This window comes from Mustelus asterias, chromosome 13 (genome assembly GCF_964213995.1).
Source record: "Mustelus asterias chromosome 13, sMusAst1.hap1.1, whole genome shotgun sequence".
NCBI classification, from domain to species: Eukaryota; Metazoa; Chordata; class Chondrichthyes; order Carcharhiniformes; family Triakidae; genus Mustelus; species Mustelus asterias.
The window spans coordinates 73,623,472-73,647,412 of NC_135813.1; the positions used below are offsets into that span (position 1 = coordinate 73,623,472).

Sequence of the window (23,941 nt, forward strand, 5' to 3'; positions counted from 1 at the left end):
GTCCAGGCCACAAATAGAGTTGCATTTTAGTGTGAAAAAAATTGGAGTGTCAATCAGATGGTTAGTGCCAGTCCCCTAAAGATTCAGTCCAAAGTTGAGCACGTGCAGTCAGACTGGCTGGGGCATCAGATTCCCTTCTCTACTGATGAACTAGTTGGTCTTTATGACAATGAACCATGCAGCTTTATTGAATATTTCTACAACTTGCCATCATACAAAACCATCTTTTTACTTCCGTATTCAATCCATTCACATTTTAATTTCCATCCTTAAAGGCTAGACCCCTGTGCTAGATCCCTGTGGTTCAAGAATATTACCACTTAAATAAGTTTTCATTCTTTGTTCGTATGTCCAAAAATGTCATCTATGTTCTACACCTTAAAATGTTGCCTATGTTCTACATCTCACACTCCCCCATTCTCCTAGTCTGTTTGTTCTATAGTTTCCTGCCTTCATCCTCACAGCTTTCTACTCTCCTCAGTTTGACACCATTAGTAAGCTGATATCCACTTGTATGTGCATATGTGTGCGCTAGTGAAATATCACATGCTAAATATTGACAGCAGGGAAAGATCCAATGACAAGTGAGTGTGTTTGAGAGAGACACCCTTTCAATCTTTTTGTTTCTTGAACCTCAGTCACTAGCTACCATTTATTTCAATTCCAGTTTTTACAGGGTCTTAAAATTAGTCTGGTCGAAACGTTCCTTTGACTTCATCAATAATTCTTGGGCTCATCTGTGGAGATTTGATATTGAACAGGTCCAATATTCACCATCTTTAGGGCAGCAAAAGGAAATATAGTTTCTGTACTCTAACAAAAGATGCTTTTTGGAAGAAAGTGAGATAAAGCTACGAAAAGGGGTCTATAAACAATAATTCTGCCATCACTAATGGCAAAAAAAGAGATGCGCGTTGTAACATTGTGCATCTACTTTTGTCTTTGTTTAAAAATTAAGATAAAGGTGGGGTTTAATGGTGCAGTTCAGATGATAGTTTTCAAATGGATTTATCTTGCTTTTACACTGCACTTATTATTAATGGAGTTTGAAGCACAGAAACAGTATGCCTATAAAAATCTGAAATTATAGTCAACATATTTCAGGTTGATGGTTGGCTTTACTTTTTGTCAATAAAACATAGGATGAGTTAGCAATACAGAGGCAAATATATTTGCTTTCTGTCTCTCGCCTACAGATTTATTAATCATTTTGTAGGCAGTGAGTGTACATACACTGCTGGAATAGCATCAGTCTCCAAGAGGCCCACTGATGCGTGTTGCTGGTAGCTGCTTTGCTGCATGGCTAGTCAGCAGAAGAACAGCGAAGACTGTTTTATTGTTTCTGGTGGAGCGAGCTAGGCTGATTGGAAAATCCAATGAATTTAAATAGCAGCGCTATATTGTACCAGGGCAAATAAAATATACAGTGTGAAAATTCGTTTTTTTGCCAAAACATTCACCTGCAGGGCTTTGATGTAACGGTGTTTCAAGCACAGTCTGATAACTGCCATTGAAAATTGCAAGTTTGTGCCAAATCAGCAGCTTGTTTGCTGTCCTGGCTGGTGTTTCTTTTCATACACACTGTCTCCCATTGTTTGCTTAAGAAATGACAAAAGTACCAGTGTGCACCAGAAGTTTATATCCCTGCAGTATTTAAAATAAAACTTTGCACTTTATATTTATAAATGAAGGCAATTTCTGGCGCTTTGATAGTAATTTATTAAACTGTAAATGACGGATCTGAAATGCATCGTCACTACTTCCCCATTCATAATGCAGTGTTATTTGGGCCCAGATACATTCGTTCCAAGTTAGGTTGACAAATCATTCCTCACTGTACAGATTTTGTATAGAATCCCCACAGTACAGAAAGAGACCATTGGGCCCATTGAGCACACACTGACAACAATCCCACCCAGGCCCTATCCCCGTAACCCCACATATTTACCCTGCTAATCTCCCTAACGCCAAGGGGCAATGGCATTGTCGTATCCAAGCCCCAGTAAGAAAACTGGTGCCAAATTCAGGGCAATGAAAGTTTGTGCTATCATGAACAAAAGGAAAGCTGTGAGGTTTAATGCATTCATGATCCCTTACTCGTCACTGGTGAAGAAAATAATCCCTAATGCTGAATCCCAAAGGGAAACACAGTCATAGAGGTTATTAGCTTAAAAAGGCACAGGCTCAAATAAAACAAATATTTCAAAAGTTGCCAAGTCTGAGAATCGTAAGTGACAGTAAAAATATTACTAATGCACAGCCGGTATAACGTCAGCATTTGAAAGAAAGTTCAAATTAGTGTTTCAGGTGGATACTTAAACTGAGTATAACTTTGCCAGCTGAAACAGTAACCTGTGCTTTGCTGATGCACTGGTTATAAATTTCAGTATCTTCTGTTTTTGTTTCAAATATAACAAATACCATTGTTTGTACTGGGTTTTGTACAAGATAGCAAGTTACTTTGCCTTGAAATCACTGAAGGAATGATGCACACACAGTGGCAGCACAGTGGTTAGCACTGTGAAGCGCCAGGGACCCGGTTCGCTTCCTGGCTTGGGTCACTGTCTGTGTAGAGTCTGCACATTTTCCCCGTGTCTGTGTGGGTTTCATTCAGCTGCGCCGGTTTCCTCCCACAGTCCGAAAGACGTGCTGGTTAGGTTGGCCATGCTAAATTCTCCCTCAGTGCACCCGAACAGGCTCCTGAGTGTGGCGAGTAGGGGATTTTCACAGTAACTTCACTGCAGTGTTAATGTAAGCCTACTTGGGACACTAAGAAGTAAACTTTAAACTAGTGTATAATGTTAGGGGCGTAAATCAGGCTTTTAACCCCAATATCTTGTGAGTAACATTTTTACGTTCATAAAAATGACATAGGTTGGGGTTACAGAGCAATCCTAACGATATGTTTGTAAACTCATATCAGATTATTTTGTGAATTTTTCTTAACTTCTATCAATATTTGTGATTGGTCTCAAAGGAGGCTCTAGAACAGAAGATTTGTAAAATGCATACAATCCCTACACTATAGAATGTGAGAATCATTTACAAATGAAATGTAAAACTTTCTGTTGGAACTGGTTGCCTGCTTCTAAATCTTTCTCATTTCCATGCATTGCCAACTTGAAAGGTTGTTGCAGCCCTGTCAGAAACCAATTTACTAGATGCAAATTTATCTCATTCTTTCTATATCAGTGTCTTTAAAGCCCTATATAATTGGTCAATCTGAATAATGTCTATTAAAAGCCTCATTCAAACTCTCTTTTCCACTCTGTTAATATTGCAGAACAAATTGAATCCTTAAAAAAAAAACAGATTTTCTTACTTTATTCCTCAAGGCAATAACATACTGGATTGCAGTATGCCTGCATACTGTTTAAAGGTTAAATACTTAAACTACTTTCCTGGTTAAGTTGTTTTCTCGCATTTATTTCTATCTGTACCTTTCACAAATGTTATAAAGCTGTTCAAGATCAGTTTATGTATAAGATCACGTCCGCACAGATGCAGGTAGAATAGACCATGCACTGCACACACAATGGAAAGCATTTCTTTTACAGGAAAAATAAACTACCAAGGGGGCCAGTTTAATAATGTGCAACTCCACAAACAGAAATACTTTATGGGCCTTATGGACAAGCCAGAATATGCTTGGGGGAAAAAAAACATTGAGTTATGTATCTTGTTTATATCCCAATGCCTTTGTTCAAATTGAATTCCCACCTTTCTCATTACAAAGTGGCGGCACTGTTGAAACTGGGACCCTTAATGTTTTGGCACTTAGGCATCATAACTGGTCAATCGCAGCTGGGTGTCTTCTGCTAGTTCCTCATGGCTCATTGAGGAGGTGAGAAGGTATGCCAAGATGCAGCAACTGTCAAGTGCAATGATTAGCAAGAGCAGGGAGAAGATAAGGCTAGAGAAAGGAGTGGCCAGAGGAGGCAATAAATACATGAGGCTGGAGAGGAAAAGGTTAGGTTGTGGAGCAAGGAAATGCTTTTTCAAAAAAGCAAATCATCCCATTTTCACTTTATATTTCATCATTAAGTAATTTTTTTAAAAGACAGTTGTGCGCATAACCATTGTAAGAAAGTGACAGTGAGCAAAAGAAACCATATTATAAGCTCACTTGTGTTGCACATTTGCATGATACTTATGGCAATGATAATTTTTAGAACAGTGAAATTAAATCTTATTCTTGAGAATTGGAGTTTGGAGAATTAATGTAGCCTTCCCAATTGCGCTGTGGTCCAATGTCAGAGCTATAATGAATTGATTAAACCATTTCTGATTATATGTTATCTATCTTGTTAATCATTGTTAGTGGCCTAATGGCATTAGACCCAACTTATTGACCTTTATTAATGGCATTGGATTCATTGTCAACCAATTCATGTTTTGTAAAGCATTTACTTGGAAGAAAACTCTTTACTCTGAGGCACTGTCATCTTTGGGAAATAGTAGAAAAGGCTCAAATATTATGGACAGACATTTTAAAAGTTTTATATATATATATATATATATATATATATATATACATTTTATCTTTAAATCTTTCACTCTTCCAAATCTATCTTTAGCTTTGAACCACATACCCCTATCTGGGATAGTATTAAGCTGTATATCAGTTTACAGTGGCATCTTCATTACTTGTTCAGTTGACAGCACTTCAAGTCTATTCAACATTCACCAAATGGACTGTTCACAGAATTGATACATTTCAAAATAAAACAATTATTAGCATCCAGTGATGACCAGAAATGAATGCAAATCTTCAAACTTCCCCATTATGAGTGGCAGTGAAAGTAATAAATCAGTGATGAGCTGTTTGTGGAACAGTGACCAGCCTGCGAAAGTTCCAGTTACTAACATAAGTGAGCAGTGAAATAATTAACTATAATTTTCTGGCCCTCTGAACTACAATATCAGATCAGTTGCAAAAGGGACCTTCAGTTTGCAATTATATCCTCAGGGCTGTCTGAATTATACCAAGCTATTAATTCCCCTTGTAACCGTAGGACATTATTTCAGTACATACCTCTCAAAAGTTAAAATATTTGCAGAAACGTGTACACCCTTATACAATATATTTTAATAAATCGTGATGCAGCAGCAGCTAAAAGGCTTAAATATACATAGTATAGCAAGCTCGCTTGCCGTTGTGATAGTTATAGGAATGCATTTGGTCCACCGCCTGTCTTTTTTTGATCTAAAATGTATCTACCATGTTTCTCTAAATCAAAAGTACATATCAGTAGATCAAAAGTGAATGGGGAGAGGCAAGGTCAGAAGAAAGATTCCTTTCTCTTACATAAACCCAACTTCGCATATGTGGATCCAGCTGTAGATCAGATTAAATGTTCATATTAATCTTTAAGGAAAAGTTGGGGCCAGCAGCCTTGGATGTTGTACTGTATTTTCTGATGCAATTGAATAACCATCAGTAGCATTCTGTGTTTTTCTTGGTTTTAATTCCAGTGATGTTTCTCTTTTGCAAAGGTATGCCCATGAATTGGTTATACTTACTATGCATGTGACGGACAGCCATCGAAAACCTCAAGAATTGCGTCATCGAGAACCAGTGAGAAAAAAGTAACACTGTGGTCCCATCAGCGAGTTGGAAGGAGTCAAATGGCCATCTGTTTTGATTTTGAAATGTTTCCTCGGCTGCATTGTGAGAAACTCTTAACTGCAAACAGTACAACCTGCACAAACTCTGATAGATATCAATGACTGTTTGCAGTCTAGTCATAAATCATGATGCATGAATGGCACACTCTACAACCTATTGAGCAACGTTTGTGAAAAGTAGCGGCAGTGTAATCGATTTTTGAACTCCCATCTCAAACTCATGATGAAAAACCGTTGTGCCAACTGGTTATGTATTCATGGAATACTAAATAAACTTTATGAGGTAATTTGAAGCCTGACACATAGTGACTGGAAGATGAAAACTAATAGCAGAAGAAATCTTCCATGCGCACGAATATTGTGCAGTTGTATTGATCCTGCTATTGAAGAGAGAGAATACGGTAACTTCTCTACATCAGTCATAAGTCTGAGAATGTGGTCGTCAGTGCTTTATTGTTGGTTGTCAAGATGAATAGCAAAGAGTTTTACTGAATTTCTATCTTTGTATGTTTTAAGTACAATCAGTAGGAAACTGTTCCTAATGAGCCATTGTATTGTTATGCTTCAGCTTCTAAAATACTGCACCATGTATTTATGAAATCTTCATACCTAATGATGTCTTCTTTAAAACAGGCTCCACTTTCCCACAAAACCCAGTAAAAGATTCAGAATTTGTCATATCAATGTGTTGCGTTATGAAGTGAAAGATTTGCCACATCATACATTTATACATCCTGGCATGTCGAGGCGAAGTAGTTCTAACACTTCCACATACTGCAGAATGGGAGGCTTTGATATAATGATGAATTTAGACTTGAGGCCCTAATGTGAATCTTGAAAATGAGTTTCATGTGGAATGTTCCATTTTCACACACTCTTGGAAAGGATATTTATCTGGTGCTTGGACACGTCTCTGCAAACAGTGTGGCTTCAGGGGCTGCAGTACCACAGGCATCAAAGAGTAATTACATCAGCATATTGCATGTATTTACATGCATAATGGGTGCTGATATCTGAGTTGAAGGTCGACCTATGTGTTTTCTTTATTACATACACATGTGAATGTACATAGCCGCTCACTAAAAATGTCACATCCAGTAGCATTTAAATGTTACAGGGTTCAGCAGTTTAGCCTTAAAGCAATAACCGACTGAATTGCTGAAGACAAGCTTAAAATTCTTATAAGTAATGGATCTATTGTATTTTAATATATAGCATTTCATACATTTTTATGCCTCGGTTTATGTCAAATTTATGTTGCTGCCCCTGCTCTCAATGGGCTGCTCCACTTATGGTCCTTTGATGCATACATCAGGTAATTTTTATTATCGATGGGGAAGCTAATGTTGAAACTGTGCCCAACAGCATTTTTACAAGTCAAGGTGCAGATTTAGAATATTGAACTTTTTAAACTATATTTAATAAGGGAACTATGACTATCGGAATTTCACGAGTGCAGTCTTAATTCGTTTTACTTTCCCAAGACAAAACTTTCACCAAAATTTAAGTTCATTCGGTTGGCCCTGTTACATTTTCGAATCGGTGATATTTTGACCTTGTATTTTACTGGGCGGCACGGTAGCAATGCTGCTTCACAGTGCCAGGGACCCGGGTTCGTTTCCCGGTTTGGGTCACTGTCTGTGTGGAGTCTGCACGTTCTCCCCGTGTCTGCGTGGGTTTCCGCCGGGTGCTCCGGTTTCCTCTCACATTCTGAAAGACGTGCTGGTTAAGTGCATGGACTCAAACAGGCGCCAGACTGTGGCGACTAGGGGAATTTCACAGTAACTTTATTGCAGTGTTAATGTAAGCCTTACTTGTGACTAATAAATAAACTTTAACTTTATTGTTTCAATACTGTTTTAAATCACACACTGGTATATAATTGCCATTTCAAGTATACCCACACTGAAGACCCAATTTCAAATTTGACTCGGATCAATATAATAGAAATATTCCCCCTCTTAAGTTAAAGTAGAGAATGTTTTTCTAAATTTGAGATTGGTCCTGGACTATTTAGGTAGTGTTTGGGTGTTCAGTGCCTGAAATGTCTAGGTATGTCGCTGTAAATTTATGATGCATACTTCCTGTCTATAAATGTTACTTAATGCATGATGATTTTTAGTCACACTTTTTAATATCAACACTTAACACAAAAAATGCATACATTTCCATTTATTCTGGGGAAAGCCTATTTAAAGCTGTACATGTTTCAAAATTGAACACAGCAATAGTTATGATTGAATTCACTTAGTTCAAGCAGTAACAGATTGTCTTCCCATAATAGTATAAAATAATGAATGTGTTCTAGTTCCTCACATTACTGGATGCTCTTCTTGACAAGGGAGGCGATGGCCTAGTAGTATTATCGCTAAACTATTCATCCAGAAACTCAGCTAATGTTCTGGGGATCCGGGTTTGAATCCCGCCACAGCAGATGGTGCAATTTGAATTCAATTAAAAATATCTGGAATTAAGAATCTGTTGATGACCGTGAAACCATTGTCGATTGTGGGGGAAAACCCATCTGGTTCACTAATTTCATTTAGGGAAGGAAATCTGCCATCCTTACCTGGTCTGGCCTACATGTGACTCCAGAGCCACAGCAATGTGGTTGACTCTCAACTGCCCTCCAAAGCAACTAGAGATGGGCAATAAACGCTGGTTAGCCAGCAACGCCCATGTCCCATGAATGAATTTTTAAAAATCATGATGTGTTGTTGAACCAAATTACTCAGCATGCTTTTTGAAAAGGTTTGTGCAGTTTTCTTCATTTTTAATGTGCAAATGTTACAAACTTTAAAACAAAAGCAAAAATGTTCATATTTTAGAATAACATTGCTTTAAGCTCTGAAACACCTCACCTTGTTCCATTCCTCAAACATCTTCCTTAAAATAATTGCTATCTTCCATCGTGGTTCCTCCCAACAATCCCCCCCCCCCCCCGCCCCCCCCCCCCCCCCCCCCACACACACACACACACACACGCGCGCACACATACACACTCCCTGCCGAGACTCATAATTTTCTCCTTAGGGCACTCTCACTTTCGTTTCTCAGCCGTGATCTAAACAAATCTTTACCTTCCATGATTTCAATGTTTACCTCAGATCACCTTGCCTCAGTGGCACAGTGGTTAGCACTGCTGCCTCACAGCACTAGGGACCCGGGTTTGATTCCCGGCTTGGGTCACCATCTGTGCGGAGTCTGCACGTTCTCCCTGTGTCTGCGTGGGTTTCCTCCGGGTGCTCCGGTTTCCTCCCACAGTCCAAAAGATGTGCTGGTTAGGTGCATTGGCCACGCTAAATTCTCCCTCAGTGTACCCGAGCAGGCGTTGGAGTGTGGCGACTAAGGGATTTTCGCAGTAACTTCATTGCAGTGTTAATAAATAAACTTTACTTTGAATTCTCCCCCTTTAGATGCTGTTCATGTAATTAGTGTTTTTTGTAAGCATACATTTCTCTGTTATGTCCCATTCTCACATGCACATTAGTACATCCTCTAGTGCCTAATATTGTAGCAAATGTGTCAACTTTTACTTGTTTTTCCCTCCAGCTAATCTTCCTCACCATCAATGCTGAATTGCAAGTGTGACCGGGAACAAAATACTGGACCTACAAATTCAAAAATTATATATTTTACAGTCAGTGTCTTTTTATACTCAATTGTGAAGTCTGATAGCAGAATACAGTGGCAGTCCAATTGGGATCTCAGCAATGTATAAATTGCATTGTCATTTATAACTAACTGACACAATTTTATAATCTAGTTATTCACTAAATGTTCTAACTCAGCAAGTGATCTGCTGTGGCATTGCTCATTAGGAAATGCTTGTTGAGAAAATTAAAAATGACTTGTCTTCCTGAAACATCTTCCTACCCCACTTTCTCTGTGTTTCTGTTTGTCTTCCGCTCCTTTCTCTGCGGATCTTAATGCACTTTGCTCACTGCAACATCTTTTTGTATTTGCTTCAAGTCTTTCTCAATCAATACATCGGCCTTTCTGTTGTTTGTGCTCCAGCCTCTCCGTATGGCTCACATGTATGTTTCTTCACCAATGTATTGGATTCCTATTTCCCTCCGACTTGAAAGCAACTTGCATTGGGTCAGCAGCAAATAAGATATCCAGGAGTTGTAGGAATGTACAGGCGAGGGACAAGATTGGGCTCAGTTTTAGGGCTGCATTTAATAATTAGCTCATGACAGGCATTTAATATTTTAAATTGTAGGCTATGTTGAAATGCAAATCAATATATTGAAAGCATTTGTAAATCAGCTATGTTTTGTAGTGAAAGTTGTATCTGAATTTATCGATGTATTCATTGCGTCTGATCAATGCCATGGAAAATTAAATACTGTTCTTAACAAATGTTAAAACATTTTGTATTATGATTCCACCCAAGGTTAGAGGTCAACAGGGTTAAATGTGGAACCCTCAGCAAACTTGTACGGCTGACGTTGTGTGGATCTGTAGCCTGCAGTTAATTTCACAGCTGCGAGATTTTCCGCACTAACCATTGTGCTCTTTCAGTCAAGGTAACAACTTTCCCTGACTCACAATGAACCCTTTGTCCTCCCCGTTGAATGACAATGTGCTGCGCCCTCTACACCAAATGCTACCTATTCAAAGGGCCAGAGGAAAGGATCAACTTTCCTCAAAACCTCACCACGTTAGCAAGTGTAGATTTTTCCCTACCATCCGCTTAACGGTTCCTAGTTTTTCTACTATAAGCAGGTAAATGGATTACATACAAAAACGCAAGCATGAGGAAATGGTTTCTCAGTCACAGAAAAATATGCATATTCCGCAATATGTAATAGTTTACTCTGAGCAGTTCACATACACCATTCATGATAGGATTATGTATTTTTGTGTAAAATATACAAGCATATTGTTTTGTGAAAAAAAATCTAAATTTAAATTCTAATTGACGTAAATCTTTTTTTCTGGAAGTCTCATGAAGTCTTAAGCAGAGACAATCCATTTATTGAATAACAATGCATTCTATAACCATATTTTTCTTCCATATGGGTTTTGCATGATGTATTCAGAAACTAATTAGAGAGCCTATGTACAAAATCTTACAAGTGGAAACTGTGTCTCATTGAAAGCCATTGGAATTTATATATGACATATTTATCCATCTGCTTTTTTAATTTGTTTCAGATCTGCAAAAGCTGCAGATTATATTTTTAAAATATTTGTCCTGTGATCCAATGTCAGACATCATTTTGTATCATTGGGACCGAAGTAATGATACCAGAATTGTTACTGGGGAATGAATTTTTAAAATAATTTGAACTGATCTTTCTGTGGCATTCTGTATGCGTAGTCTGGTGTATGATAAAGTGTTTCCAATGCTGGAAGAGTGGGATACATTAGAATCGTAGAATCCTTACAGTGCAGAAAGAGGCCATTCAGCCCAACAAGTCTACACTGACTGTCCGACAGAGCATCTTACCAGGCCCACCACCCTGCCCTATACACATAACCTCACATATTTACCCCGTTAATCCCCCTAACGTACACATCTTGAGATACTAAGGGGCCATTTACCGTGGCCAATTCACCTAACCTGCACATCTTCGGACTGTGGGAGGAAACCGGATCACCTCCGCAGACAGTCACCCAAGGCTGGAATCGAACCCGGGACCCTGGCGCTGTGAGGCACCATTGCTAACCACTGGACCACTGTAGAAGTAAGACTATTTCCAGTAGATAAGGCATCAAGAATGAATGGCCACATTACAAGGGATTAAATGTGAAAGAATTATAACGGAGAAACTCTCATACAGAGTTATGAGACTGTTCAGTGCTGGGGCTGGGGAACGTTGGCTTTGTGGGTAGTGTTGAATGAAGGGATGTAGCCGAGGCAGCTTAACAGATCGCTTCAGTCTCTGAGACAGAGATATTTCTGAGCTCCTCGCACTTGTTGATGAAGGTACAAGAGCCAAAGGAAAGTTATTTTAGGAGACGGTTGGGAACAGCAAATGAAGCTGCAGGTTATTTTTGTATTCCTGGATTATGCTAAGTAGTGACCAGTTTCGAGGAAAGCAGGGCTAGATGGTGCTTGATGTGGTCCAGACAGATCCGACAATGAATGATCAAACCAGTTATGCACTACATTCAAGCTGTGTCCTTTGGACTTTAAGGGAGTGAAAATGAGAGTAGTACGAGAGAGAATGACCAGTGTGGGAGAGAGTATGGGTTTTACAACAGGAGCAATTTACATTAGAACTTAGAACATTTCAGCGCAGTACAGGCCCTTCGGCCCTCGATGTTGCGCCGACCTGTGAAACCAATCTAAAGCCCATCTAACCTACACTATTCCAATATCATCCATATGTTTATCCAATGACCATTTAAATGCCCTTAATGTTGGCGAGTCCACTACTGTTGCAGACAGGGCATTCCACACCCTTACTACTCTCTGAGTAAAGAACCTACCTCTGACATCTGTCCTATATCTATCACCCCTCAATTTAAAGCTATGTCCCCTCGTGCTGGCCATCACCATCCAAGGAAAAAGGCTCTCACTGTCCACCCTATCTAATCCTCTGATCATCTTATATGCCTCTATTAAGTCACCTCTTAACCTTCTTCTCTCTAACGAAAACAACCTGGGGGGTGGAGGGGGAACCACATAAAGGTCTGTTGACCTTGGGCAGGATTTTCCGGTTTTGGAGAAAATCCCACCCCGGGTGTTTGGGAAATAAACTTGAAATGCTTGGAACTTAGACAGCTGAAAGCACGAGCTACCAATTGTGGAATGAATACAGTTGGGAATGCTGAAGAAACCAGAGTTGATGGAGGGGCAAGAGATTATGAAGTGTTGTGGAGCAGTGGGATGTTTCAGAGTAGGGCAGCGTGTGCCATGGAGTGATTTAGAAATTAAAGATGATCATTTTTAAATCTGGTGCCAGTGAGGTCAGCGAGCACAGTGGTGATGGGTGAATGGAATTTGATGCAAATTGAAATACGAGAAAGCGGGTTTAATGTGCTTGAGTTTGCAGAGTGTGCAAGGTTAGGAAGTTGCCCAGGAGGGCATTGGAATAGTCGATGCTATCGAGGATAGTAAAGGCATGGAAGAAGATTTCCGCAGTAGAGAGGGCTGAGGCAAGAATGGAGAGAGGTGAGGCTGGATTGGGGGGGGGGGGGGGGGGGTGGGGGGGAGGTGGGGTGGAATTACATGATCTTTTTCAAGTGGATAATTTGGTTGAAAGCTCCACTCAAGGTCAAATAGGATGTCAAGATTGCAAATAGATTGGATTGGCCTCTGATGGGTACACGCATGGAGTTGGTGGCAGAGACTGAAGACACTAGGCGGAATTCTCCCAACCAGTCCACCGCTGGTTTGCAGGCAGGCGGGTTTGGTGAATCTAGTGGGAGCCAAAATGTCAGAAACCTGCCAGGGTAAAATCACGTTGCAATTCTCCCAATGACTGGTCCCTCTTCCCACTGGCAGGTGGCGCAAACACTATTTACATTCATTTGCATTTCATTAAAACAACTGCCCACCGGCATCCCATCAGACCTTCCAACCTTACCAGCAGGAATATACTTGAGCATCAAACCCGATTGTTAATGAGTGACGTGCACAAGACAGTCCTCAGTTCGTGAGAGACTCCAGAGTGAATGCAGCCACATTTTGTGGGACTCCTGATGGGCTGTACACCACTCTGCTGTGGCAGGCCGGTTTCTGCCTTCCATCTCCATGCTGAGCTGGTCTTCATGGACCGTGCTGCTGGACCCAAGGACCCTCCTGTGTCACAAGTCAGATCAGTACAGCAAGTGGGGTTGGGGAGTACAGGGGTCTCCTTCCCCCAGTGCCACACAGCAGTATCTATCTGGAGAGCACTGCTGCAGGACTCAGGCAGCCACTGCAACAAAGGTCTGAAGTTCAATTGGGGTGGAGTGCGCGATGAGGCTTGCGCGGAGGGGGGGGGAGGGTGCGTGGCCTACTGAAGACAAGGGGGGGAGCCATGTGAAAGGAGGGCTGTGCAAGTGGTGGGGAGGGAAGGGTGGGGATTCACAAGGGCAGGCACAGGGGCAAGGAGGTAGATGAAGAATGGAAGGCACAGGGAAAACTGAGAGGAGGGAAGCTGGATCCTGACATGGCTGCATGGAGAGCTCACAAACAAGGGGATCCAAATAATACCAGACCGTTACTGGAAAGATGGATAAAGACTCCAGACGCGGTGGATAGAGGTCTAAATGGAACATGAGTGCCTCACAGAAGATAGGACTCGTGGGGGTGGGGGGGGGGGCGTGGTTGAATCGAGGAACCAGCTGCTTCTTGAGGCTGCTAGCCTTTTCCCTTTGGGCTGCTGACATCCTGCACGATCTAGTGAAGACAGGTGGGCTGGAGAGAGTGATACGAGTGTGCTGGACTGGTGATTCAATATAATGCTGGGACCTTCTAACCCTTCTGCTGAAGACGGGTGAATGAATCAGTTGCCGGCCCACCCGGAGTGTCGATGAAAAGTGTTTGTGCATAATTAATAGTTCTCAAGCATAGAATCTGGCACGGGATCTTGCTATTCTGCTTGACAGGACAGACACTGCCAGAGCAGCCCGCCACCGCACTTAGTCTCACAGTAGTCACAAAATGGGAGAATTCTGCGCAATAACTTCAATCTTCCCAATGTTTAATTGAACTTGTCGAGATATCCAATACTGGTTGTCAAACAGTGTGACCAATTAGAAGGAGTTGAAGAGTTGGTGTTGAGGTAGAGTTGGGTGTCATCAATGCTACATGTGGAACCATAAGTGTTTCTGGGATATGTCACCAAGGTTTCGGCATGCAGATGAGATACAGGTGGGCCCCAAGGATAGTTGGAAGAGAAGCCATCGCAGGTGTTTCTCTGGCCATGACACATCAATAAGAATGGAATCAGTTGAGGGCAGTCACACTGAGCGGCACAACGAAGGAGGGGAGTTGCAAGTTGATGATGTGGTCAACAATGTTAAAAGGAACAGATACCTTGAGAGATTGTTTATCATGGTTCCAGTCATGCATTACATCATTTCTAACTTGCTGGGGACTGTTTGTGTTGTGGCAAGGTGGAAACTTGTTTGAAGGGGTTCGTACACAAAGTTATAGAGACTAAAGAAGGAGAACAACAGCTTCAAGGACAAAGGGCAGGGAGATTAGGGAATTGAGACAGTAGTTTGGAAGGAGAGTGCGAGTATTGAGGGATAAAGGAAGTGATCATAGATGGGCTTGTCTGATTGATATAATCGGAATTGACCAAGGGGGAGTTCTTGAATTTGTGTCAAAGAGTTTGCTATGTAAAGAGAGGCTAAGAGTACAGCTGTGAACTGAGGAGAGAGGGTCAAATGACTTGAGATGGAGGTTGGAACCACCGAGGAGAAGTTGCCTGATGCAAAGGTAAAGAAAGGAAAGAACTGAGGATATCTTGGTGAAAAACCTGGATTGGGGCTTGTTTGGTTGATAGGAAATGAAAGACTGGATTTTCCAGCCCCAAAGGGGTGGGGGTCTATAAAATTGGATGCCCTTCCATGGGTACCATTCTTGATGCCTATCTGACTACCCTGCTGCAATTCTACCAGCCCGTGGGCCAATTGTGGCTACTGAACAACAAATGAATGGCCTCCTGCTGCCACTGGGGTTTCACCACATCAAGTGTCCAGCTTTGACTGATCATGCTGGTGACCAGCCAAGTCAGAGAGAGGGGGTGGTGCCTCATTTATGGGTCCCCTGTGCTCGTGGGACTCTAGCCCACCCCCAGAACCAGGCTTTCCCATGCCTGCATTTCGCCTTGTCCCATTGAGACCCCGGATTTACCTTAAAGTCTTGGCTCCACTGCAATATGCCTTCGCAACTGTGGCCATTACTCTGGTGGCACTGATGGGACCAGAGAGAGCTGCCTGCTATCTAATGAAATTCATTCCAAGAATTTTAGAGAGGGGAGCGTGTGAAAGTTAGAGCAGCTTTCAAATGTCATGCTTATTTCAAGTATGGGCAATCCATTTCATCACGGAATGCAATATTCATCGGGTAACTGACACATTTTCCCAGAGTTGGAGAATTATCCAGACTGTCATGGGAATAAATAGTTTTATGTTGGGGCTATCCAGTTTCGATACACCACTGGGTTCACTGAAGTGTAGGATGCAATGGATGGAATGCACCATGTAATCCCAACATTCTACTGTTAACTCCCTCAACTTAAATAGGGAGGAGTGCCAATTACTGAATGTGCAGACTGTCGGTGACCAAGGATGAAAAATCGTGTCACCTGAATGCCAAATTTGATGCAAATTGCCACGATGCATTCATCTGCAAGAGTTTTGCCTTGCTTGAAAATAGTCAAGTGAACAGATGGCTTGTAGGTGGCTGAACTACCATGGACACACAGCCACATTCAGTGCTGCAGGAACTGCAGCTGATGAGTGCAATAATGAGTCATCCACCCCAACCATAGTTGTCGCTGATACAACCAGAGGAGTCCTACTCAAAATGAACGCTGCAATAAACTTCACAGCATGGATCCCACGTAATTATAACCTGCTTGAGTTAGATGAACTGTGGTGTTTGGGGAATCTCTCCCAGATGGCTGACGTCACACCTGCTGACATCCCCCTATTGAAATGGAAGATGGGTTTTAAGGTTCTGACAGTAAGTAGGTCATGGTGTATAAGTCAACCTACGAAGCCTTGCAAAACCCTTCCAAAAATAGGGGTTATGTATCAGCTGGGTGTAAAATGTGAACCACTGGTGTAGGTGTAGGACATCATTTTGAAATGTGAAAATAAATGCCTAACACCAGTAATCCAAATTAATTAAATGTGATATGTTTTATTGTATAAACTAATTCTCACAAGTGGGTTCCAGTTCATTGGGCACCGGCACCTGTACTGGGGAAAATGGGATCTTTACTGTTGGGCCAACCTATACCTGAACCATGCTAGGGCTGAGGCTCGAATGAGCTGACTACAGAAGTAGGGAGAGAGTTTTAAATGGAATAATGGGGGCAAGGGATCAAATTTGGGAAGATGTGGTAAACCAAAAATGTCAAGGTGTATGAGGAGAGCGCTAGAGTATGGTGCTGGGACAGACATCAGCCATGATCATGTTGAATGGCAGAGCACACTCAAAGGCCTGAATGGCCTATCGCTGCTCCTATTTTTCTATGTTTCTAAAGACAAGGCAAGAGAGAAAGGAAATGAGAAACAGACCGTGGCAAGAAGGGGCAGAGAATACAAATCTAAGAGTAATCTGCAGGTAAGGCTAGAGGCTACAAAAATAATAAAAGGACAAAACTAAAGGCTCTGCATCTACACCTACGTAGCATTTAAAACAAAGCAGATGAACTAAAAGTGCAAATAGAAATAAATAATTATGATCTGATAGCGATTACAGAGATATGTCTACAGGATTACGTAGATTGGGACCAAAATATTGAAAGTTATGTGACATTTAGGAAAGACAGAAAGTTAAGAAAAAGGTGGAGGGCAGTGGTTCTGTTAATTAATAATGGTATTAGCACATTAGAGAGGGATGACCCAAGTTCTGGAAACCAGGAAGTAGAAGCAGTTTGGATTGAGATGAGAAATGATAAAGGCAAGAAGTTACTTGTCGGAGTGGTGTACAGACCCTCTAATTTAACCACATGGTAGGACAGAGTATTAAAGAAGAGATACTCGGAGCTTGTCAGCAAGGTACAGCGATAATCATGGCGGATTTTAATCTACATATAGAGTGAAAAAAATCAGATGGACAAAAGTAGCATAGATGAAGATTTCATAGAATGTTTTTAAGATAGTTTCTTGGAGCACATTCTGGAGCCAACCAGAGGGCAGGCCATACTAGGTCTTGTATTGTGCAATGGGATAGGATTAATTGATAAACTCATAGTGAAGGCACCCCTCGGTAGCTGTGATCATAATATAATTGAATTTTACATGCAGTTGAGAGAATGCATCCAGGACTCATATTTTAAACTTATAAAAGGGCAGTTCTGAGGGCATGAAAGCAGAGCGAGCCAGTGTGAACTGACAAATGTGCTTAAGGGATAGATCAATAGAGCTTCAGTGGCAGACATTGAAGGGATATTTCAGAATACACGGAATGGACACATTCTAATGAGAAAGAAAAATTCCAAGGGGAAGACTCTTCATATCTGATTAACTAAAAATGTTAAGGACAGTATTAAACTTAATGAAAAAGCATATATTTGCACAAAGACAATGACAGGACAGAAGATTGAAAAGAATGGAAAGAACGTCAAAAAATGACAAAAAGATTGAGAAGGAGGGGAAAACTGGAGTACAAGAGAAAGATGGCTGGTAATATAACGATGGATAGTAAGAGTTTCAATGGATATTTAAAGAAGAAAAAACTTAAAGTCAGCATTGGTCCTGTAGAAAGTGTGTCTGGGGAATTGATAATGGAAAGTAGGACTGTAGCAGATGAATTAAACAGATATTTTGCACTGATCTTCACTATATCTGTAAATGGAAGGGAGGGAGGAACTCAGGAAGATTGCAATCACCAGAGAAGTGGTATTCAGCAAATTATTGGGTCCGTGGACTGATAAATCCCAGGTCCAGATGGACTTCACGTTTAGGTCTTGAAAGAAGTGGCTAATGAGCTTATTGATGCATTGGTTTTAATTTTCCCAAATTCCCGAGATTCAGGGAAGGTTCCATTAGGTAGCAAATGTAACTCCTTTATTCAAAAGGGGGGGGGGGGGCGGGGACAGAAAGTCAGAGACTACAGACCAGTTAGCCTAACATCTGTCATGGGGAAAGTGTTAGAAGCCATTATTAAAGAGGTTACAGCAGGTTATTTGGAAACGATTCAAGGCAGAGTCAACATGGTTTTGTGAAAGGAAAATCATATTGAACCATTTTATTGAAGTTCTTTGAAGGAGTCATGTGCTGTGGATAAAGGGAAACCAGTTGCGGTACTGTACTTAGATTTTCAGAGGGCATTTAATAAGGTGCCACATCAAAGATTATTGAAGAAAATAAAAGCTCATGGTTTAACGGGTAACATATTTGCATGGATAGGAGATTGACTAGCTAACAGTTGGTATAAATGGGTCATTTTCTGGTTGGCAAGATGTGACAAGCGGTGTGCCACAGGGATCAGGGCTTCAATTTATTACAATTTTGACTTGGATGAAAGGACTGAGTATGGAAAGTAAAATGTAAGGAGGACAGAAGGAGGCTACCAAGGGAATGGGCAAAATCTCGCAAATGGAAAATAGTGTGGGCAAATATGAAATTTTCCATTTTGGCTGGAAATATAAAAAATAAGCTTATTATCTAAATAATGAGAGATTGCAAGCTCTGAGGTGCAGAGGGATCTGGGTGTCCTAGTGCATGAATCACAGACTACTATACAGGTACAGCAAGTAATTAGAAAAGCCATTAGAATGTCATTGTTTACTGTAAGGGAATTGATTACAAAAATACTGTGGTTATGCGTCAGTTGTGCAGGACATTGATGAGACCACGTCTGGAGTATTGTGTACTGTATTGGTCTCCTTATTTATGGAAAGATGTAAATGTGTTAGAAGCAGTTCACAGAAGACTAATACCAGGAATGGGTGGGTTGCCTTATGAGGAAAGGTGAGCAAGGTTAGGTTTGTATCCAGCAGAATTTGGAACAGTAAGAGGTGACTAGATCGAAACCTTTAAGATTTTGAGGAGTATTGATAGGGTGGATGTAAAGAGGATATTTCCTCTTGTCAGAGAATCTAGAACAAGGGGTTGCTGTTTGGAAAAAGGATCATTCATTTCATACAGACGTAGAGAAATGTTTTCTCTCGGAGGACCGTGAGTATCTGGACTCTCTGGAACTCACCTCCTCAAAAGGCAATGGAAGTAGAGTCTTTGAATATTTTCAGGGCAGAGCTAGATAGATTCTTGAATTTCTTCTAAATGCAATCCTTGCATTTGTACAGAAGGAGTTTTTTTTGTAGTACCCTTTGCACTAGTTATAGAAAAGATGATTAGCGCCACAGCAAGGTGGTGGGTGGATGGATAGACGTTGAGGTGGGTCGTATGGCCTCAAGTTAAGGTGAAGAAAGCCCCCCTTTAGAATTATTGACATGTTTTTCTTTGTTTTTTTATATAAGATATTCTGGGTTTGAGAAATCGTGTGTTTATCCTATGGTGGTGGAGACAGATCGAATGTCCTGGAGTGGACTGGACTTCTCCTTGTCATTAGTACTTCTGGTTGGTGGAAGTGTGGGGGGATGTGTGGTGATGCACACCCGAGCACAGTTGGTACGTCTTTGAATTTTGAGTATCTCTGGACTGGTTGCTTGGCTGGGTGGTTAGAGTTGAGAGTTAATTTAGAATGGAATGGAGGGTCAGTGGGGTTAGGTGGGGAGCACACCAGATGGGGGAGTAGCCACCTACCCTGGCATGCGTCCGCTCCCCCAACCTTTTTCTTTTTTTTTAGTTGGGGAGAGACCTCTGGTTTCCTCTTCTTCAGGTCACTGGTCTTTCCTGGGCTGTGATACTTTGCTGTTTGCTTCGCCTGATGGTTGATTTGCAGGCTCAGGCCCTAGCGTTTTCTAAGTCCGTCTTTAAGTGGAATTTAGCTCAGGTGGGATAGAGGGTTTCTTTCTCTCCGTGTGATCTTGTAGGGAGTCTCTATGGCTGGTTTTGTTTTCCTGGGAGCTAGAGTTCTCCGGAGGGTAGTATTCTGTGGTAGTTTATTGTTGTGGCTGTGTTGGAGCCCACTCTCTTTGTGAATTCTTCTCTTGTATGTGGGTAGATTGTTGTTCATTGAGTTTAGTGTGCAAGTAGTATCCTTTTTCCAGCTGGGGATATGGAAAGGACATATCTATTGCCAAGATATCTGGTTGATTACTGTCCTGACAGCTTTTCTCCTCCTCTTAGAGGGGGGGGCCCATTAGCAGAGGGTGTCTTTTCCCTCTCAGTAGCTCGAGGTATTGGTTGGAATTGAGAATTGAAGAGGAGCAGAGCTTGTGTTACCTCAGAGGCATGATCCGTGTTTGGCTTCTTGGACTACTAGCTTTCCTAAGTTATTGTCCTGGGTCTGTTTCTATAATGCTGAAAGAGGCAGTGATTACTTCGTGGTTCGCAAAGAGGGTTGTGGAAGTTTTAAAAAATATATTTAGGACACGGAAAGAGGGATAGTTGCTCCCCTCCAAGATGCCTCTTTTGTTTTCCTGAGAAGGGTCTAATTGATCCCTTTCCCCCCTCGGTTATAATGACAGGCTTGGTGCTAAGAGCCTGGTGGTCTTCTGGTGGGACTGTTACTCTGCTCTTATCCTGTTTTTCAGACATTTTATTGTCTGATTATTACTGATTTTACGAGCTGTATTTAGGGGTGGCCCTTGTCTTGATGGTACCTTTTGGTGTGCCTTGTCCTGAGAAACTTCCTTTTCCCCTCTGGCCCCAAGAGGGACTTGGTTGGTAGTGTCATTTTGACACTGTTGTTCCGTGAGAGGGTGTGCACCATAGTGCCATGTTTTCAGGGCCTTATCCTATTATCCTGAATTCCTATATTCTTTTTTTTTCTGTTATCCTTTCAATATTCACACAAAAGGAAGTGCCATTAATAAGGCCAAGGACTATGATGGCTGATTCTCTGCACTATTTGTATTGATCTCTGCTGATCTTCTCTGCATTTAAACGTGGAATAATGACTGCTCTGTACGGTGCTGAATCCTGGGAATTTGTTGCGTATTGTACTGAATACAAAATTAATAAGAACATTTTTTTAAAAACACAAGAGGATGAAAGGTTATTGGGGCTAGGCAGGATTTGATTTGATTTATTATTGTCACATGTATGAGTATACAGTGAAAAGTATTGTTTCTTGCGCGCTATACGGACAGAGCATGCTGTACATAAGGATTGAAAGGAGAGAATGCAGTGTTACAGTCATAGCAGGTGTGGAGAGAAAGATAAAGTTAATACGAGGTCCATTCAAAAGTCTGTTGGCAGCAGGGAAGAAGCTGTAATTTGAGTCGGTTGGTACGTGATCTCAGACTTTTGTATCGTTTTCCCGACGGAAGAAGGTTGAAAAGAGTATGTCTGGGGTGCATGGGGAACGTGGGGTTTACAATCAGACAATAACATCACCAAGATGTTATTGAATGGCAGAGCAGGTTGGAGGGGCAAAGTGGACTACTCTTGCTACTAATTCCTATATTCATCTGGAACCTTTAACCACAATGCAAAGTTCATCGGATTTGTTTTGCGCCCGGGCGCGTTCTGTCAGATTCTTCCCGAACTGCGCATGCGCAGTTCGGCGCTCCGACAGATGCAAATGCACTAGGCCCCGCCCACTAGACCCGTGCCGAAAAAAGGCGTATGGGGGCGCTGGAGCGCGGCTGCCAGGCACGGGTCTGATTTATGGCCGCACCCGACACTTAGTCCTGATTTGGTAAAATCAGCCCCATTGTCTTGTACTGTCAGATACCAAGGGGGAGGCGATGGCCTTGTGGTATTATCGCTGGACTATTAATCCAGAAACTCAGCTAACGTCATGGGGACCTGGGTTTGAATCCCGCCATGGCAGCTGGTGGAATTTAAATTCAATTTAAAAAACGTTCATCGGATTCAATCCAAGTCACTTTGGCTATGACATCATTGTAAGGATCCCACTCTGGATCAGGTTTGGTATTTTTGGTTTCAGTATCACTCCGCCAAAACAAATGATCTTCCTGTCCATTCATGGAATTGGATTTTCCACATGAACTGAATGATCTGATGACAGTTTTTGGTGACAATGTAAAATTCTGACCATTTTCGAGGACCCATTTGGATACGTGCTTCTCGAGACCAGGCCAGTTTCTGGCCCCCATTCCAATAGCTCATTTGGTCATGGGTAAATTTTTCAGGGAGGATTTCTTCTTTAATTCTTGCACCAGTTTTTCACTAACACTAAATTCCCTCGCTGCAGCACAGTTACTTGACAAGTTAGCAAATGTCATGACTTTTAGCTTGAACCAGCTTCGTACTTCATTCTTTTTCCTGGAGGACTCATTTCTGTTCATCGTTGGCCACAAACGGTGTGGGTGCCATAAATTACCGCACATCTTCTTGGTAATATGGCCCACATCGCCTGCTTGATCCCATGATCATATGTCGACTCATAAGTTGAGTGAAACATTGAGACTGACTCCATCATTATCCAAATACATCTTGCCTTGGCGGTTGGAGAGGTCGATTTATATGTCGAGTATAGACCTAAACATTACTCTCGGTGCCAAAACATTGAGGTTATCTCATGGGCCAGGTCGACTTGTACACAATGACCTATGGTAAATGATGCCGGGTGAGATCATAATACTTGCAAATATTTTTGTCAGAATGAAGCCTTTCATGAAAATGCAATGTGAACAATGACTTACGCAACAAATAGTTTTAAAGGGTGAACAGTTTTTTGTGCCTATGGAAGAAAAGGCAGATTGACTGGTGTGTTGAACTTTTGACTGCTCTGAAATTCTGGGTATAACTGCCATGGAAACCAATGGCGCTGCTACATCCCTGCACGTTGCACAAGACATCTTTTTGTGGCTTCTTCTCCTGGACACCGGGTCATGTCTCCTTTTCTCCTTTCTTGCACCAAATCTAGAAGATTCTGTAGGTCAGCCGCATTAAAATCTTGTACCCTTCTGCATCCTTTTAGTATCCTTCTCCGTTTTTTGAATGCCTCATCCAGTTCGAGTTGAAGCCTCAATCATGCCACAAGTCATCAAACAGTTACCTCAGTCTGCCAGGCTGATCGCTACTTAAACCTGTGAATTTCTAGTAATGTCAGGTTCCTGAATATTTTCTAATGCTAGCCATCTGATTTGAGCCACAACAACAGTTTTTTTTATTCATTTGTGGGACATGGGTATTGCTGGCCAGCATTTATTGCCCATCCCGAGTTGCCTGAGGGCAGTTGAGAGTCAACCACATTGCTGTGGCTCTGGAGTCACATGTAGGCCAGACCAGGTAAGGATAGTAGATTTCCTTCCCTAAAGGAATTAGTAAACCAGGTGGGTTTTTCCGACAATCGACAATGGTTTCATGGTCATCAGTAGATTCTTAATTCCAGATTTTTTTAATTGAATTTAAATTCCACCAGCTGCCACGGCGGGATTCAAACCCAGGTCCCCATGACATTAGCTGAGTTTCTGGATTAATAGTCTAGTGATAATACCACAAGGCCATCGCCTCCCCCTTGGTATCTGACAGTACAAGACAATGGGGCTGATTTTACCAAATCGGGACTAAGTGCCGGGTGCGGCCGTAAATCAGACCCGCGCCCAGCAGCCGCGCTCCAGCGCCCCCATATGCCTTTTTTCAGCGT

The 23,941-nt window shown here is 41.7% G+C and overlaps 1 protein-coding gene across 1 annotated transcript in view; it reads left to right on the top strand.

The window, feature by feature from the left end:
• rbm19 (RNA binding motif protein 19) overlaps positions 1–7,470 on the top strand; it is a 238,010-nt gene extending 230,540 nt beyond the window's left edge. The window contains exon 25 of the mRNA XM_078227007.1: positions 5,497–7,470. The gene's annotated coding sequence lies outside the window, so the exon portion shown is untranslated. The remainder of the gene's footprint in view (positions 1–5,496) is intronic.
• Positions 7,471–23,941: the final 16,471 nt, after the last annotated feature.